Source organism: Monodelphis domestica, chromosome 6, assembly GCF_027887165.1.
Source record: "Monodelphis domestica isolate mMonDom1 chromosome 6, mMonDom1.pri, whole genome shotgun sequence".
Lineage (NCBI taxonomy): Eukaryota > Metazoa > Chordata > Mammalia > Didelphimorphia > Didelphidae > Monodelphis > Monodelphis domestica.
The window spans coordinates 103,593,473-103,610,709 of NC_077232.1; the positions used below are offsets into that span (position 1 = coordinate 103,593,473).

Here is a 17,237-nt window from a genome sequence, read left to right on the forward strand (position 1 = left end):
TGGATAGCATTTTTCATCTGAGTCTTTCTGAATTGACTCAAATCATGGTATTACTCAGAATAGCTGTCATTTACAATTTATAATAGTATATAATATTGCTTTTACTGTATACAATGTACTCTGATTCTGCTCATTTCACTTTGTATCAGTTCATGTGAGTCTTTCCAGAGAAAACATTTTTAATCATTTTGAATCATTGATGTAAGTCTGGAAAGATCCCATTTCAAATCTCTAAATATAGTAAAAGAAATCAAATCAATTTTGCCTGCTGTTAGGTTGCCTAATGCCCTATATAAAATAAAAATAACAGCTCTTTTAATATTTATTAACTAGTTTCATTACCCCAAAATTTTGCATTTATATATATATATATATATATATATATATATATAAGCATTTACTTGTGAGAAAATGTGTTTCCCCCATCCCTGTAGAATCTAAACTATTTAAGGGCAGTTTAATTTTTATCTGTATATTCCCAGTACCTGGCACATAGTAAGAAAGCCATTGACAAATGCTAGTTGAAATAAATAAATTGAAGTTTATGCCGATCGAGTATAAAATTGACCAGAGAGTACCAATCTGGAGATCTTCATGTGAGGGCCCAGGCACTGATTATATTCATTCACCTGAAGACAGATCAGCCTCATTAAGTTAAAATGGACTAATCTATCAAAAGAATGACCAAATGATATTTTTTTGTCAAAAACCATGGGAAGGTTACCATTTTTGTCAGCAAATAAAGGTCCTAAATTGGCAAAATTGCAGATAAAATCTTATTTCATCTCTACAAGAACAACTTCACTGGTAATACAATCTGCCTTTTTTTTTTACAAGTGAGGTCAGTGAGGTTTTCAAAAGTTATGTGACTTGCTCAATATCAACACAGTATGAAACATAGCCCAGAATCCAACCTTTATAGTTCATAATTGTGTGCTTTCTCCCTCCTCCCCCCATAATTCTGGTTCCACTCCTGACTTTTAAAATTTCACCCTTTCCCAAAAGGTTCTTCACACTGGAAAATGTGTTTTCCCAGTAGCCTTCTCAGTTGAAATGGTAGATTCCCCAACCCTTTCCATTTGTTAATTCCTCCCAAAATATCCATTTTGAGAAAGTGCCTGTCCAAGAAGGCTCACTCTTTCACTCTTCTCCCATTTCTTCTGATATTCTAAATTTGCTATCCCTCCCTATCCGTCCATTCTCTACTCTCACTCTTCATCATTTTTCACCTCCCTTTTAGGTGTTATCTTTCTCCATTAGAATATAAGCACCTTGAGGGCAGGAATTATCTTTCTTTTCCCTTGTATTTGTGTTCCCAGCAATTAATGTAGTACCTGGCACATAAGTGCTGGCTTGATTTGACAGAGATGATTTTGTCAGGTATGTTTTCAGTGATTTTTTTCCATTTGTTGACTGATGACCTCCACATGCAAAACTTCAAGTTTGAAATGCTATGTTGGCAGGGGAAAATCAAAGATAAATAATAGAGTGTGGGTAGTTTGTAAGAGTCATGCAAATAAAGTGCTTTGAGAGGTCAAATGAAAAGGAATAACTTCAAGTTAGAGAAATCAAAGAAGTTTCATGGAAGAGATGGCATTTGATTTGGGTCTTAAAAGCTGAGAAGGATATCAACACTGTAGTAAATAATAATAAGGGACTATATTTGATTGGTAATTGATAACTAAAGATCAGGCAATTATCTTCTTTCTTTTGTCTACCCTCCCTTCCTCCTGTTTCCTCCCTCTCTTCAGCCTCTTCAGCTTCCCTCCCCTTTTCTTCTTCTTTCTAAATCACTTCAGGGTAAGTTTATGATGTTTCAAATCTTTATCTTCTTTTATCTTAAGTAAGGGTTTATTTGGGGAAGACAGGAAAAGATGGAGAATGGAGGTAAGAGGGTTGTGAATTTCCCTAACACTACAATGAGCCTTAGGTTTGAGGATATTGGGATAGAGTTCAAATTGAGATAAATGTCTGATAGTTCTGGAAGTTCAGTCACTATCATAAACAGAGTAAATCAGAGAGATGTCTGGACTTTTGTCCTTTTCTTCTGCCTTCAAAATCACAAGACCACCTCCTGTCTGTCTTCCAGGTTAAAAGACATAAAACTCCTTCTTCCTTCTCTGATACAAAGCAACAGGTAACCAGGGTCCAGACTGCAGTTGGCTTTGCCTCCAACTGTTTTTTCCCTGGTAACATTCCAAATAGAACCTCCGTTTGACTGACAGGTCACCACTCTGCTTCTGCTTCTGCCTTTTTCATGTTTCCCAATTTCTCTTTTCTGCAACAATCACTCATTTCCTACCTTCAAACTGTATTTCTCTACAGAAGGTTTATTTATCAGAATCCTAAGTGGAAAGAATCCATCTCTATATCCATCTCTATCCCTTTATTTTATTGTATTCAGAAATTTAGTAGAGGGGCAACATATTGGTGTCAGAAACACAGGGAGGAAAGAGTATTTTTTTGGTGAGAGAGTACAAAAGAGACATCATTAGGAGACTGACCAGGAAGTAATTCTTGGTTCTATGCCATTGGAAGTCTTTGTGATTATCCACTCTAACATTTAAGTACCAAAACAAAAAGGGTCAAAAAAGGTAAAGGTCTATTTCTGCCTAATATAAAAACTCATTTTAACTACCCACTATCCAAAATTGTCATTGTGTAATAGATATATGGTCATTGGTTCCAATTCATTGGAAATATTCAGTGTAATTACAAATAATGGGACCACTTGATGGAATCCATTATTGGCATCAGTTGAGACTTAACTATATAAAATGATCTCTCCCCATTTCACTTGCTGGTTTATTCCTTTTTCCTTTTTCCTCCCTAATTTTCCCTTTTCTCCCTTTATATCTTCCTCTCTTTTTGTCTCCTCTCTTTCCTTCTTTCTATTCATTATCTTGTCTCTTCCTATCTTTTTGTCTCCATTTTATTCTCTCTCTCTTGACCCTCTCTACCCCCACCATTTCTAACATATTCTCTAAGATTATAGGTATCACAGTCTACCAATCAACAAGCATTTATTAATTTTTTTCTGTGAGCCAGAACTGTGGATTTGCTTCATTAAATGCTACGTTATATTGTTCCCTCTCTCTCATTCCCATCCTTCAAGAACAAAAACTCTCACTTTTTGATCATGGGAGACCTATTATTCACCTTTCACATCTTTTCCTCCAAAGCTTCTATCTAACCAAGGTCTCTAACATATTACAGGTTTGAAGAAGTGACTGAATAGAAAGAATGAGTCAATATTTTCATTTTGATAAATGTAGAAGACATTTCATTCTTAAAGTTTATTTTTTAAAATCCCTCTCTCCTGGGGATTTTTTCTAATATAAATAATACTTTTCACCATGCCAAAAAAATGCTCTTTGGAAAAATGAATATATTTACTTCTCTTGCTCAGGCTACTCTGATCTAACTTAATTTTTTTACATGTGTACATACTATTCAACCCAATTTGCTACATGGAAATTCAGCTTACTGAATTCATGATTGGAAATGAAGATTTTTTTTTAAAAATGAATAAGAACATCTTACATTTATTGAACACAGCCAAGAAATGTATTTTTAATAACTATACTACAGATGGGATACCATCTGCCAGCATATGCCATTGGCTCCTAAAGTAGTGTTTACATCTGGGGGATATGACTCTTAATTTGAGAGAACAAGAGAAATTATTGGATTAAAATGAAGATGAGTGATTTTAGATTCATGAATATTATAAGTCTTTTAAGGATAGAATCAGCATGTTTATATTCAGATAGTTTTCATACACTTGGGTAGATAGAAGGAAAGAAAGTCTGTGCATTGAAATCCTGTGATGACAATAGAAAAATGATTAAGAATAAAAAGTGAGCTTTTCCATAGAAATAAAAAAAATATTTATATTAAGCTTTCAGATCATCCAACTTGTATGTTTTAATAGTTTGGATTGAATTTTTCCTTTTTAAGAAATCAATGGCTATTTATATCAAGAGAAACATTAGTTGAGATATGTGCTTTACATTGCTTAAGGTTCCTTAAACAGAAAATAACAACCTTATATCCTCAGAAGAAAAAATAAATGAAACTATACTAACATCAGTTTTTCAGCCTTCAATATTCTTTAGTTATTTTTATTTGTCCTCATTTCTGATCCATTTGACCAAATTTCAATTCCTTTTGGAAATGACTTCCTCCCAGTGTAAAAACAAAACCCATAGCCACTTAAATGCTGGGGAATCAGGAAGTTCAAATTAGAATAACACTAGAACATATTAAAATAAATGGTTAGATCTATAAACTCATATTTCTTTCAATAGAACAGATGCTATAGATTGGCCAATATGACAGCAAAGGAAAGCAATAAATGTTGGAGGGGTGTGACAAAATAAAAATTGGAACACTAATACATTGCTGGTGGAGTTGCGAATTGATCCAACCATTCTGGAAGACAATTTGGAACTATGCCCAAAGGGCTTTAAAAGATTGCCTGCCCTTTGATCCAGCCATACCACTGCTGGATTTGTACCCCAAAGAGATAATAGGGAAAACACATGCACAAAAATATTTATAGCCATGCTCTTTGTAGTGTCAAAAAACTGGAAAATGAGAGGATGTACATCAATTAGGGAATGGCTGAACAAATTGTGGTATCTGATGGTGATGGAATGCTATTATGCTGAAAAGAATAAAGAACCTGAGGAATTCTAAAGGAGCAGAACCAGGAGACCATTGTACACAGAGACTGACATACTGTAGCACAATTGAATGTAATGGATTTCTGTACTAGCAGCAATGCAATGATCCAGGACAATTCTGAGGGACTTATGAGAAAGATGCTATCCACATCCAGGGAAAGAACTGTAGGAGTAGAAACACAGAGGAAAAACATATGATTGATCACATGTTTAGATTGGGATACAATTGGGGATGTTGGCTTTGATTAATCTATTGCAAATAATAATATGGAAATAGGTTTTGAACAATGATACATATATATAATCCAATGGAATTCTCATTGGCTCCCAGAAGGGAGAGGGAGGAGGGGATGGAAAGAAAGAAGGAAAGAGGGAATGAATAATGTAACCATGGAAAAATATTCTAAATTAATTAATTAAATAAATAAAATAAATACAATAGAACAAATGCTATGTCTTTTTGAGTAATGTATTCTGAATGTTTTGGTCTTATACCTAGAGTATAAAGGTGTGTCATTAAACCAAAATATTTCATTTTTAATCTACCTTATCTGATACCTTTTGGGGTTGTTGGGGCCTTTTTTTTTATTTTCATAAATCTTTCTACTTAAAACAAAACAAGTAATTTAATATGGACATTATACTGAACCATGAAAATTATACAGAATGAGTAAAAGTCGATAAGTTGCAATAAGTACTAGCAAAGGGAATTCCTACATCAATGAGATAAGGGATCCATTGAAGTACTGACTTAAATGAAAACAGGAGTGTGCTAAACCAGTTCCTTTGGGCTCTAAACCATTGACGTTGACTAATTCTACAAATAAGGGTTTCATTTATTGTTTTATTAATTGTCCAGAGTTAAGAAAATGATTGAGAAATCAATCAATATCACTTTTAAATGTTTATAATGCAAATTAAAGTGTCATATATTTTTGAGAGATTTTTATTAAACATTTGCCAATATACTACTGAATGGATATGAATGCTAAAGAAGTCTCTTTTATTTTAGCTATCTTATCCAATAGGATATGAAGTTTCTTTACTTGAAGAAAACCACCTTTTTCTCTTTATTAATTACATATTAACAGCCTATGAGTCTACTTCAATTGCTATGGGAAGCAACCTTCAGAAGAATGCCAAAACAAAAAAACAAAAAACACATTTTAAAGCCACATCTCTGGAAAGGACTTTTTCAAAGAGGGAAGAAATGAGTCCCATCTTTGGCATGAGTTATAATCACCTCCTTCCCCTCAAATTCTTTTTAGAAGTAGAGCTTGTAAACTTCAGAGGATTTGGGACTTTCCAGCACTATCAAAGCAGCATGCCAGGAACTGTTGACAGCATTCTCTACATTAGGAACTGAAGACTGACTATCCACAATGAAGAAAAGCAAAGAGTCCATCAGAAAAACTCTACCTTGGGGAAGCATCTTGAGAATTCCAGTAGAACTTTTAGAAGCTCCATTATCCTTTTGATACATATGTTCTAAGATTAAATCTATTTTCCTCTGGGCTTTGCATGATCTGGTGGGAGAATGTTTCACAGACTTCTAGGGGAAATTTTGTGCCAAATCTTCTTATAGTATAACCATAGTAAATTCCTTAATAAAATCTAATTAGGTCTGAAAAGTTATTGTGAACTTGTAATTATATAAGAAAGCACACTGGTCAGGGGTTCAGGCACTAGACAATTTCCAAATCCTCTGGGTTACCCCCTGGAAACTGAACAAGGAGAAGCATAAAACCTTACTCTGGACCCAAGACTTCCAGTGCTTATGCAGGTTGGGAAATTAACACCAGAGTGAATATTACATAAACAAAAAGTTGAGAACATTTTAAGACTACATAATCAAGAACACAAATTTAAAGCACAGATGAAGTTCCCAAAGAGGAATACTGTGCACAAAACTAGAACCACGAGACAAAATTCAACAGAACCTTACAAATTATCTAGTCCCATATCCTCATATGTAACATAAGAAACATCCTACAGATGTGGAAAAGATAAATGTTCACTATACCTTCTCAGATTTTCGTTTTTATCATGAGTTTTGTTTGGATGAAGAAAAAATTCATAGAACCAAAAAGTAAGAAAAGATCTTCTGAATCACTTAGTCTAAACTGCTTATTTAAAAAAATTGACAAGTTGAGGCTAATCAGAACAATTTAATGAATCAATTATTTGAAGAAGGTAATTTATAGCAATACTTTAAAGACATCAAATTAGAGCTGGAAGTGGTTTTAGGAATCTTCTAGTCCAACTCTCTGAAAGCTAAGACCCAAAGAATTTTAATGATTTAGTCAATATTTTCCTTCTTGGGGGCAGTTGGGTAGCTCAGTGATTGAGAGTCAGGCCTAGAGACAGGAGGTTCTGGGTTCAAATCTGGCCTCAGACACTTCCCAGCTGTGTGACCCTGGACAAGTCATTTGACCCCCATTGCCTAGCCCTTACCACTTTTCATCCTTCTTGTGAGTTTCAGAACCAGGATTCCAAACTAGGTCCTCTGATGTCAAAGTCTGTGCTCTTGTCAATAAATTACATTGCTTTTAGAATTCATTAGACAGGGAAAGAAATAACAGATACATACTGAATCAGCTAAATCCCTCTCTAAAATGATTTTGCAAGGAGCCTTAAATCTTTAAGTATTATCTGGTGACTGAGGAATCCTAGAGGGCAGGGAGAATCAGAAACAGAACTGCACTCTCTAGTAAGGCAGCTTAGCCCTATAGTTAGCAGATGACATTAATTCAATAAATGTTAAGCAACAGAAGCAGTAAGCCACACCTGAGAAGCTGAACCATGGTGGGGGTACTGGGGGGAGAGAAAAGAGGGGGAGAGAGAAAGAGGGAGAGAGAGGGAGAAAGAGAGAGAGAGAGAGAGAGAGAGAGAGAGAGAGAGAGAGAGAGAGAGAGAGAGAGAGAGAGAGAGAGAGAGAGAGAGAGAGAGAGAGAGAGAGAGAGAGAGAGGAAGTGAGTGTAAATCAGGAATACAGGCAACAAAATTTTGTCAAAAAAAGGTAAGCAATATAAGAGAAAAGAGACTTTTTATAGGGAGTTGGTGAGAGACATAGTTTGTTTTAAACTACAAGCCAATGAAATTGTTTAACTTAAGACTATGATGACATTAAGTTGGGTAGTAGGTGAAAGCAGGCTAAGGATAAAGATTGTTTTTAAAACTCAGCAAATTTCCCTCGGCTTTTAAAAGAGGATGGTTCATGTCATGTAAAATGTTCACTGAGTCCAACACATTTTAACAGCTCCAAGATGCTGGATGGAACACTATATATCTCCAGGCCTTTCTTCTCCTGAATTCTGCCTTCCACGTTTACATGTTAAGCCTCCAGACCAACTGCATCTTGTTTTGCATTCCTCTGCATTGCCACTATGCTCTCTCCACAACAGGTTATTGCTATAAATAGCAGTACTTCTGCTAAAAATTTTAACATGAAATATTTTATTTAAAAACAATAAATCAGCCCAAACAGCTGCATTGCCATTATTCATCCTAACTAACTTATGATGTAGCCAATTGGAAAAAATGCAATTTTCCTAAAGTGCCTCTTTGAATTATTCAAAGTTTCTGTTGCAGCTAATTAATTTAGAGCACATTACCAAAATGAGGCAATGAAAATAAACAAAATACTGAGTGGGAATAGGCATGCAGATGCTGAGCGCCATATTCTCTGTGATTCTCAGCTTTATTCATTCTGTGCAAAAATAAGCATAAGCCTAATGAGGTAAATACATACACTTTTAATAGACTCTATTTATAACTAAAAGTGTATTAGGCAGGAGATTTGAGTATAAATCCCATTATGATTTTCTGGGTGTGTAACTATGCATTCGTTGCTAAAAGGGCTTACTCTCTCCTACAAGGGAGTAGAAAAGGGAGATTTAAGGTGACAACTTTTTCACTTGTTTCTTTAGGCTGAAGGGAAAGCTACTACCTATCATAAGATTGATCATATTTCTGATCAGACCTCATTTGGGAGTATTGTTGGAAGAGAACAATGAGGAGTTATAAAGTCATTTCAAGCATAATGGGAAAAAATATACACTTTAAACCAAAATGGTTAAAAGGCTAAGTTGCCATTTCAGAGCTCTGGCTAGATTCTGCACCTTCCCCCCGCTGGTTCTTGCCTTTTATCCACATTTTAGACAGGGCTCAGTTCAGCTTTCAGTTCAGTTTCATAAAAGCACAGCATTTTGGGGACTGAAAATTCTGATCTCATGCCCTCAGATAATGTAGCCGTGTGACCCCAGGCAACCTGAGACTGAACACCTTTACCTGTAAAATGAAATTGAATCAATAATAATGGACCTCATCATGCTATTCAAGGGGGGAGGGGGTGAACAGCATGGATTGCCAGGTATAGTGCAAATAGGAAGTGTTGTGCAAAGGCTGATAATGCCATTAGCCCATAAGTGGTTGAAGAGTTTGCAAAGGAAAAAGAAAGACAAATGTTGCAGTGGGGGTTATGACCCTGTAGGGGAGCACATTCTTTCTTGAATAATTAGTATTTTATGAATAAAATGTCATGAATGTCAATCTAACTCTGTTAAAAGTCTGCCAAACCAAAACAATAAGGTCAGGCTCAAGTACATATCTATCATGTTTGCTATTCATTTGCAAGATTCCTGTTGAAGATTTGTCTGAATACACACAACCTAACCTAATGGACAGCTCCAAGGATTATGTCTCCTTATTTCTTGAGGTACCTTGGACAAGATATTGAATTTTTCTGGGACTCCATTTCCTCTTTTGCAAAATGAGGTAGCAAGAGCAGATGATCTCTGAGTTCTTTGTCAGTCTAGATCTATTTCTAGATCTATTTCCAGTCTAGATCTATATTCTAGATCCTATTACCCTAAGACCCACTCTAAATGATGGAATTGTTGGTGGTGTGTTAAATTACCATACCACAATAACAAAAAATTACAATGCTGACCTCAGGGTTGGGCCATCTCCCATCTCCATACCTTTGCACTGGCAGTCTCCATGTCTGGACTATTCTTCCTCCTTTCCTCTGCCCCTTAGAATCTCAAAACATCCTCTATTGCAGGAAACTTTTCCCAGCAGTCCCTTTCCTCCATCTGTTGATTATGTGACTTTAAAGTTATCTTGTTATCTATTCTGTACATAACTTCTATGGTCCCTACTTAAATAAAAGCTCACTCCCTTGTTTTAGGGCAAACTCCAACTCCCACCCCCACCTCTTCTTAGCCCAATACTGGGCACAGAATAACTGATTAATAAATGCATTTTGGCTGATGGTCACTCAGATCCCTTCTCTATGTCTTTCCACAGATTAGTTGTTTTCTGTTTGAAAAACAATCCTTGCTCACCTCCATCTCTTAGAAAACTCTGGTATATTTTCCTTTGTTTGTTTTTATTTGTTTGTTTTTCCTCCAGACTTGGCTCAATGAAGCCTCTCCTGAAGCCCTCAGTGGCTGATACCTGTCTTGAATCTATTTTGTATATACCTCTGTGCACAGATGATCTCTCCTGGTTCAAGGACAAGTTCCTTGAGGACAGGGACTTGAATGTTGGTTTTTTGTCCCCAGATCCGACGAGAGTACCTGATACTTAACAAATATCTGTTGATGGATTGATCATCTAGAACTTGGAGACAACTCAGAGGATTGTTTTACAGATGAGAAAAACTGCCCAGGACCTTAAAGGATGTGCCCAAGGTGACAGAAGCCGTAAGGGTCAGAGGCAGGTTTCATCTCAGCTGCTTGGGTCTAGAGCCAGGATTCTTTCCTTACTGGCACAGAATGGATAGCTCCCTGAGGGTGGACACTAACTTGTTTCTGTGCAGATCACCAGCACTTTGACCAGTGGACAGCACTTAAACAGTTGTCAAACTGTTGAATTGATTCTATGATTATGAGAAAAAAAAAACAGATGGATTAATTAGGTGGAAGTGGTAGCAACTTTCAGTATTTTCTCTTCCAGAGTTACTTACATTACAAAAGGACTCTGTCACTAGGTAAAGGGATGAAGCTAATAGTGGAAGAGGAAGCATCATCCAAATTGGTTCAGGAGATATTTAGGGGGGAAACTGCCCTTCTGGACTAACCAGAAGCTAGAATAGATTTCTACCTAAACAACTAACTAAAGATTAAATTTTAAAGGGGTAACAAGGAAATGCCATTCTGTGGCATGGATCTATTTTATTTTAGTGGAAATGTGGGTTAAAATGTCTATTGGAGAGTAAAACACAGAGCATAAAATTCCCCTTTTATCTAAAGAGAATATATGATAACTCCAGCCTTTTCTTCCAACCACCCCCAAAATTATATTCATGTCAAATTCCATCCTGAAAAGCCTCCTAATTCTGAACTATCCACAAAATTGGCTCTGAGTATTATATCATAGTAATGATCATAATTATGAAGATTTACATTTCTGTAGACTTCCAAAGCCTTTTCCTTGCAACAACTCCCTAACATATATCACTCAAAAATGTTGTGTGCATAAAAGGTTAACTCCAAAACCTATGATTTCATCTGCATTGTGAATTCCCAGGAGGAAAAACTCCCTCCATCAATATATAGGTAAGAACCTTCTCTGTGACTTATCATTATAAAGAGTTACCTAGATCAGTAATATCAAACTCAAAAAGGAGTAAGGGAACCAGTAAACCATACATAAGGATCCCTGAGAGTCACATAAAGACTTAAAAAATTATGCTTATAAAATATTTCTTTTTTTAGTAATACATCAACACATTAAAATTAGAGAGGAAATTACATTGTAATCTAGTTCGTGACATAGTTGGAATTTTTGTGGGCCTCATGTGGCCCTTGGGCTTCCTGCTTCACACCTCCTGAAGTAGACTATAAAAAGATCAAATGAATTAACCAAGGTCATAGTCAGTAGCTGTCAGAGATTGGATTAGAACCCAAGTCTTTTTTACTTTAAAATTGACTGTCCATTATTGAACCCTGACTCTCCAATTAGTGTCTATGAAAATTGTAAAGATCAGGTGAGAGAGAAATCAAGTCCATGTGGGGGCAATCAGTAAAGGTGGAGGAGGTGACATTTTGAGTCAGATTTTGAAGGATGGGAAAAAATATAAAAGGGGAAAAAAGGAAGGAAGCTTTGGTTCAAAGAGGATATTATTAACATAAGAAATAGCCCCAGAAAAAAAGTGCTAAAAGGAAGAACGTGGCAGGTCTCTGCATGATTTTCAGGAATTTGCTGAATTATCTATTTTTTTTTTTGGTGCATAGTTAGGATAAAAGGAAATTTTCAAAGATGAAACATTTTCTTTGGAGCATTTAGGTAGCACATTGGATAGAGTGATGCTCCTGAAATAGGGAAGATTTCCATTCAAATTTGGCCTCAAAGATTTCCTAGCTATGTGGTTGTGGGCAAGTCACCCAACCCCTATTGCCTAGCCTTTGATGCTCTTCTTAGAACTGGTACTAAGAGTGTAAAATTTAAAAGAACAATCTTTTGTTCCACTACAATGAATCTCCCTCCTTCCTCTTTATGAAGAAGAGTCCCAAAATTCCCCCAAAAATCTACCAAAATAAAACCACAGCACCCACAAAAATCCACTAACTAAAAGAAGGAAACAAAAAAGCCATATGTCTCCATCAAAGACCAAAACTGTGCAAAATTCTAGAAAAGGGGACTATATATTAACATTTGTTTGGGGTCTTGTTTGAAAGTCTATTATGAGTGATAGTCATCTTTACATTTAAGTAAAGCTTGGGGGGTTGTGAAGAGTCTAGTTAGCTCTGGTTCTCTCTAAGGAAATGTAAGAGATAGTACATAATTTATGCTCACTTTTGAAATTCATGAGGATTCCTAATAGTTCAGATAGTAATGATGGTAATAAACTGAAGAGACCACAGATCAAATCAGCATGTGATTATAGTTAACAATAGAAGTGTGAAGATGACCCTAATTAATTAATTAGCTTCCATGTTTATAGGAAGATTAAGCTTTATTGCATAGGACACCTTTAGCCATTATTGGGTTCAAGGTATTTCTGAACATTTAGTAAGTGACTGACTATGGAAAAGGAACACATCAGGTTAGTATAATTTCACAAGGTACAAAGGTTCAGTTCTCCTGACTCTGAGCCTTACTAGCTGTTTGGCTTTCCTAAAGTAAGGTAAGTTCACTGAAAAAATGGAATAATGTGCCTCTTATCTCACAATTACTTTTAATTCAAACATTTTATTCTCCAAATTACACGTACTAATAACTTCCCATGTTTTCCACAATTAGAAGATCCAAACTTCCCCTTCCCTCCCCCTATTCAGAGATTGTAAGCAATTTGATCTGGGTCACACAAGTATTAGCAAGCAAAACACACTTCTATATTGGTCATTGTTATAATAGCACACACATACACAACCAACCCCCTCCCCAAATAAAAACATAAATAAACTCATGTAAAAGATAGTATGCTTTGATCTGTATCCAATTCAGATAGTTCTTTCTCTGGAAGTGGATAGCATGCTCTTTCATAAGTCCTTCAGAATTGTCTGAGACCATGGCATTGCTGAAAGTAGCCACGTTTCCACAGTTGATGATCATACAATATTGCTGTTACCTCCCAGCACTATCATGGCAATCAAGGGAAATATCTGTAAAATGTTTTGTAAACCTTTAAAGAGCCAAATTCTTCAGTGCAGAAAGTAAACTGATTTTCAGCTATTGTTACTATTTCCTAGTTTTATAGAGTAGTGATTTGATTTTTAGAATGTATTCATTTTGGCCAGTTTTCACACCCACTGTAAAAAAACCCTAAACCTGAGATTTTTTGAAGTCTACTCTAATGGTAATATGGCTGTATTACAATATAGTGTTCATTCTTCATCTTCAAAGGTAATAGGTTAACAAATTTGCTTTCATTTTAGATTGTTTCTTTTCCCACTTCTTTAATCTTCTGTCTCTCACTGAGAACTAGTTGCTTCTTGACCTTTTTTTAGATTCAATTCATTTTTCTAGCCTGACAAGATCTTTTTGGATCATGATTGTCATTTAGTTTGTTGGCTTTCCTTCCCAGCTTTGTGTTATATTCAAATTTGATTTTTTTAAAATGCCATTTATGCTTTTATTCAAAGAGACAGCATCTGCGAAGTGCTTTGTAGACCTTAAAGGGCCATAGAAATTTGAGTTATTATTATTGGAACAGCAAAAGCTATTTTCAGGACCTATCATTCTTTGATGTCCTTTATCTCAGATTCCTATTCTCAAAACATTTGCTCAAAAAGGGACTCTTTGATTCTCTTCACCCCAGGCCTGGCTAACTCTGCTGTTTCCCAGAATCCCACAGAGATTCTCCCTGAGATGAAGGTTATTACAATGGAAATGTACAGAATAAAGAAGAAAACTGTTTTGTGTGTTGGGAGCCTTGAATTGAATTTAAGCAAAAACTGTAAGGCAATGTCACAGGGAGGATGTAAGTAAAAATGAAAATGAAAACTTTAACAAACAAACTGGTCAAAAAATCCGTCCAAGATACAGTTAATAAAAAAAAAGTCTCTTTCTAATCCCCAAAGGTCCTTATATGCTCCTATGTTGACTTTATGTCATTTTATAAGTTTCCATGATAACAATGACTGCTCTTGTGTTTGCAGTAATAAACTGTCATTACAGTTTTCATTATAAATAGAAAAAATCAACTTCTTCCAAACTGTTTAATTATAAAGATGACTATGAAAATGCTGGGCTTAACTTGAGAAGGTGACTCATTTTAAGAGGAATCCATGCTAGCTCCTTAAATGATTAGTCAGTTCACAATAGCAATTCACTTAATTTCTCCTATTGATTACTTAGAGGTACATTGCTTCTTTTCCTATGGAAAGTAAGTTTTAAGAGCCAAAAAGTACCAGAATGTTAATCACTTAAAAATGAATTTTCCAATTTTTTCTATATAGATTCACCAAAGTTCAGCATCAAATTGTCACCACTGACTGAACAAAAGGATTTTGAGCACCAAAGGTGGAAAGGGCTCCAAAGTAAAGGTGCCATGGTCCTTCTTGGGCCAATGAAGCCCAGTACTTCTCAGAAGGCAAAATTCAAAATTGGGTGTCAGTATTTGTTTCATCTGAGAAGGAAGACCAGAAAGAGAAAGATTTATTGAATTAGAATCAGAAGACCAAGTCAAATTGGCACTGAAAAAAGACAGAGAAACTATGGGACACAGTTCCATTGAAGTACTCAAGTCAAACAACATTGAAATGGGTTGAGTGATGACATATACTGACCCAAATCGTCCTGACACTGCCAATGATGACTTTGTGTGCCTTAGAGGATTCCCATTTGGCTGTAGCAAGGAAGAAATTGTTCAATTTTTTCTCAGGGTTGGAGATCTTGCCAAATGGGATAACTTTGCTAGCAGACTTCCAGGGGAGGAGTATGGGGGAGGCATTTGTGCAATTTGCTTCACAGGAAATAGCTGAAAAGCCCCTAAATAAATGTAAGGAGAGAATAGGGCATAGGGAGGTACATTGACATTTTTAAGAACAGCTGAACAGAAGTTCATATTCATTATGATCCTTCTCAAAAACTAATGGCTATGCAGCAGCCAGGTCCTTATGACAGACCAATAATAGCACTGGTAGAGGAGCTGCATTTGAAAAAAATAAGGCATAGTGTCTATGATGGACAACAGGTATATAATGACTGCAGTGGATATAATGACGGATGTGGCTTCAGGTCAGATAGATTTGGAAGAGACATCAATTACTGTTTTTCAGGAATGTCTGATCACAAATATGGAAATGGTAGGAACACTTTCCAGAGTACAATGGGTCACTGTACGTGCATGAGAGCTACTTACAGAGCTACTGAAAATATTTACAATTTTGTCTCACCACTCAACCCTGAAATTAGGTCTGATGGCAGAGCGAGTAGAGAACCAGATACTGGATTTGTTGTTCATGAAGGTGTTGTGGCAGCTATATCAAAAGACAAAGAAAATATGCAACCTACATATGTAGAACTCTTCCTGAATTCTACAGCAGATTCAAATGTTGGTGTTTAAGGTAATCAAATGCTAGGAGATATGGTGGTCCAGCTAGCCAGTAACTGAGTAGGAGTTCTAGAGGAGGCTATGGTGGTCAAGGCTTGAAGAAGGATGACTACATTCTACAGAAAAACTCCAATTTTTTTTTTTATCAAACATTGCATAGTAGAGCCAAGGAGCAATGACTAGTAGTTACTACAGTAGCAAGAACCATGCATCCATGGGAATAAACAGGCTGGGAGGGATATCTGGCAGATCCAGTATGAATAGTGGGTGGAGAATATAATCCTAATCACTGACTCTTGGTCAGTGTTTTTTAAAGGAAAAAACAAAGTTTGCCAGTTTTGCAGTACAAGCTTGTGATTTATGCTTACTCTAAGTGAAATTGGGATTGTTTTAAAAACTTCAGGTTCAGTATTTTTGAACACAGAAAAAAAAAACATTCATCTAGGATGTAATAACCAAATTGAGTAAAGACTGTAACTTTTAAACAATTTCAGCTTTTATCAGAGTAGTTATGTTGTAGGAGTATATTTAAGCAGTAAGAATATTTCAGTTAAAGTAGTTTCAATTATGTTAAATGCTGCTCATATACCGCATTACACAGAATACTGAGATGCATGTTGGGAGGCATGTTTTTTCATAAAACAAATATAGAAGCTGTGTCTGTGATTCAAAAGTGAAATATTTGGCATGTTTTTCTAGGATACTTAATTTACTATCTTGTAAGGTATGCACATTTAAGCTTGTTTTTTTTTTAAGTTAATGGGAACAACTTACACTTGTGTAATACACCTAGGAGGAAATCATAATGCAATGAAAGATTTAAATCAAGGTCTTAGAATTTAATACAAAGTGACACTTTTAGAAATAAATCTTCCTTTCAAAAACTGTAAAAAAAAATTGTCAAATTTACTAGGGAACTAGGAGATAAACAATATAGCCTACTAAAGAATAGCTATCAGTTCAATATAATTTAGCTGTATCTCATAGGAGCAGGTCTAAAACATGAGAGAGAAAAGATGGATTTGCATCATCTGTATTTTACTAGGATTCTTCCTTCTGTCCTTCGTTAATTCTTTCAAGAAGACCTAATTTCTTTTGGTTCAAGCACTCTCCAGGCTGAAAGAGAAAGCAGCCCATCTCTTCTTTAGTAGATTGTCTTTGTGAGTTGCTTTTACTGATAGAAACAAGTTAATTTCATAAATATGTTTTAAAACATACTTTATGTATGTTTTCTAAATCTGATTTGTTTCAGACCTAAGTCTAGCCTATGATTTCATCTCTCTGTTTCTCAGTTTCCTCATATCTAAAAAGGTAATTATAATTTTTGTACCACTTGTTTGGACAGTTATGGTGAGTAAAGGGCTTTCTAAACTAGAAAGCACTAAATGTACAAATGAAGGTAATTATCATCATCAATGTTATTTATCAATATATCTTTTTTTCCTTTTTCAAAGAAATTTCATGTGTCATATTACAGTAACAAATTGCTGAGTAATGTTCAAATTATAATAATCCACAGCTCACTACCAAATGGTAAACAGACA

General features: G+C 35.6%; 1 pseudogene; it reads left to right on the forward strand.

The window, feature by feature from the left end:
- The first annotated feature begins 14,839 nt into the window (after positions 1–14,839).
- Positions 14,840–15,973, forward strand: LOC100618544 (heterogeneous nuclear ribonucleoprotein H-like; annotated as a pseudogene).
- The last annotated feature ends 1,264 nt before the right edge of the window (positions 15,974–17,237 follow it).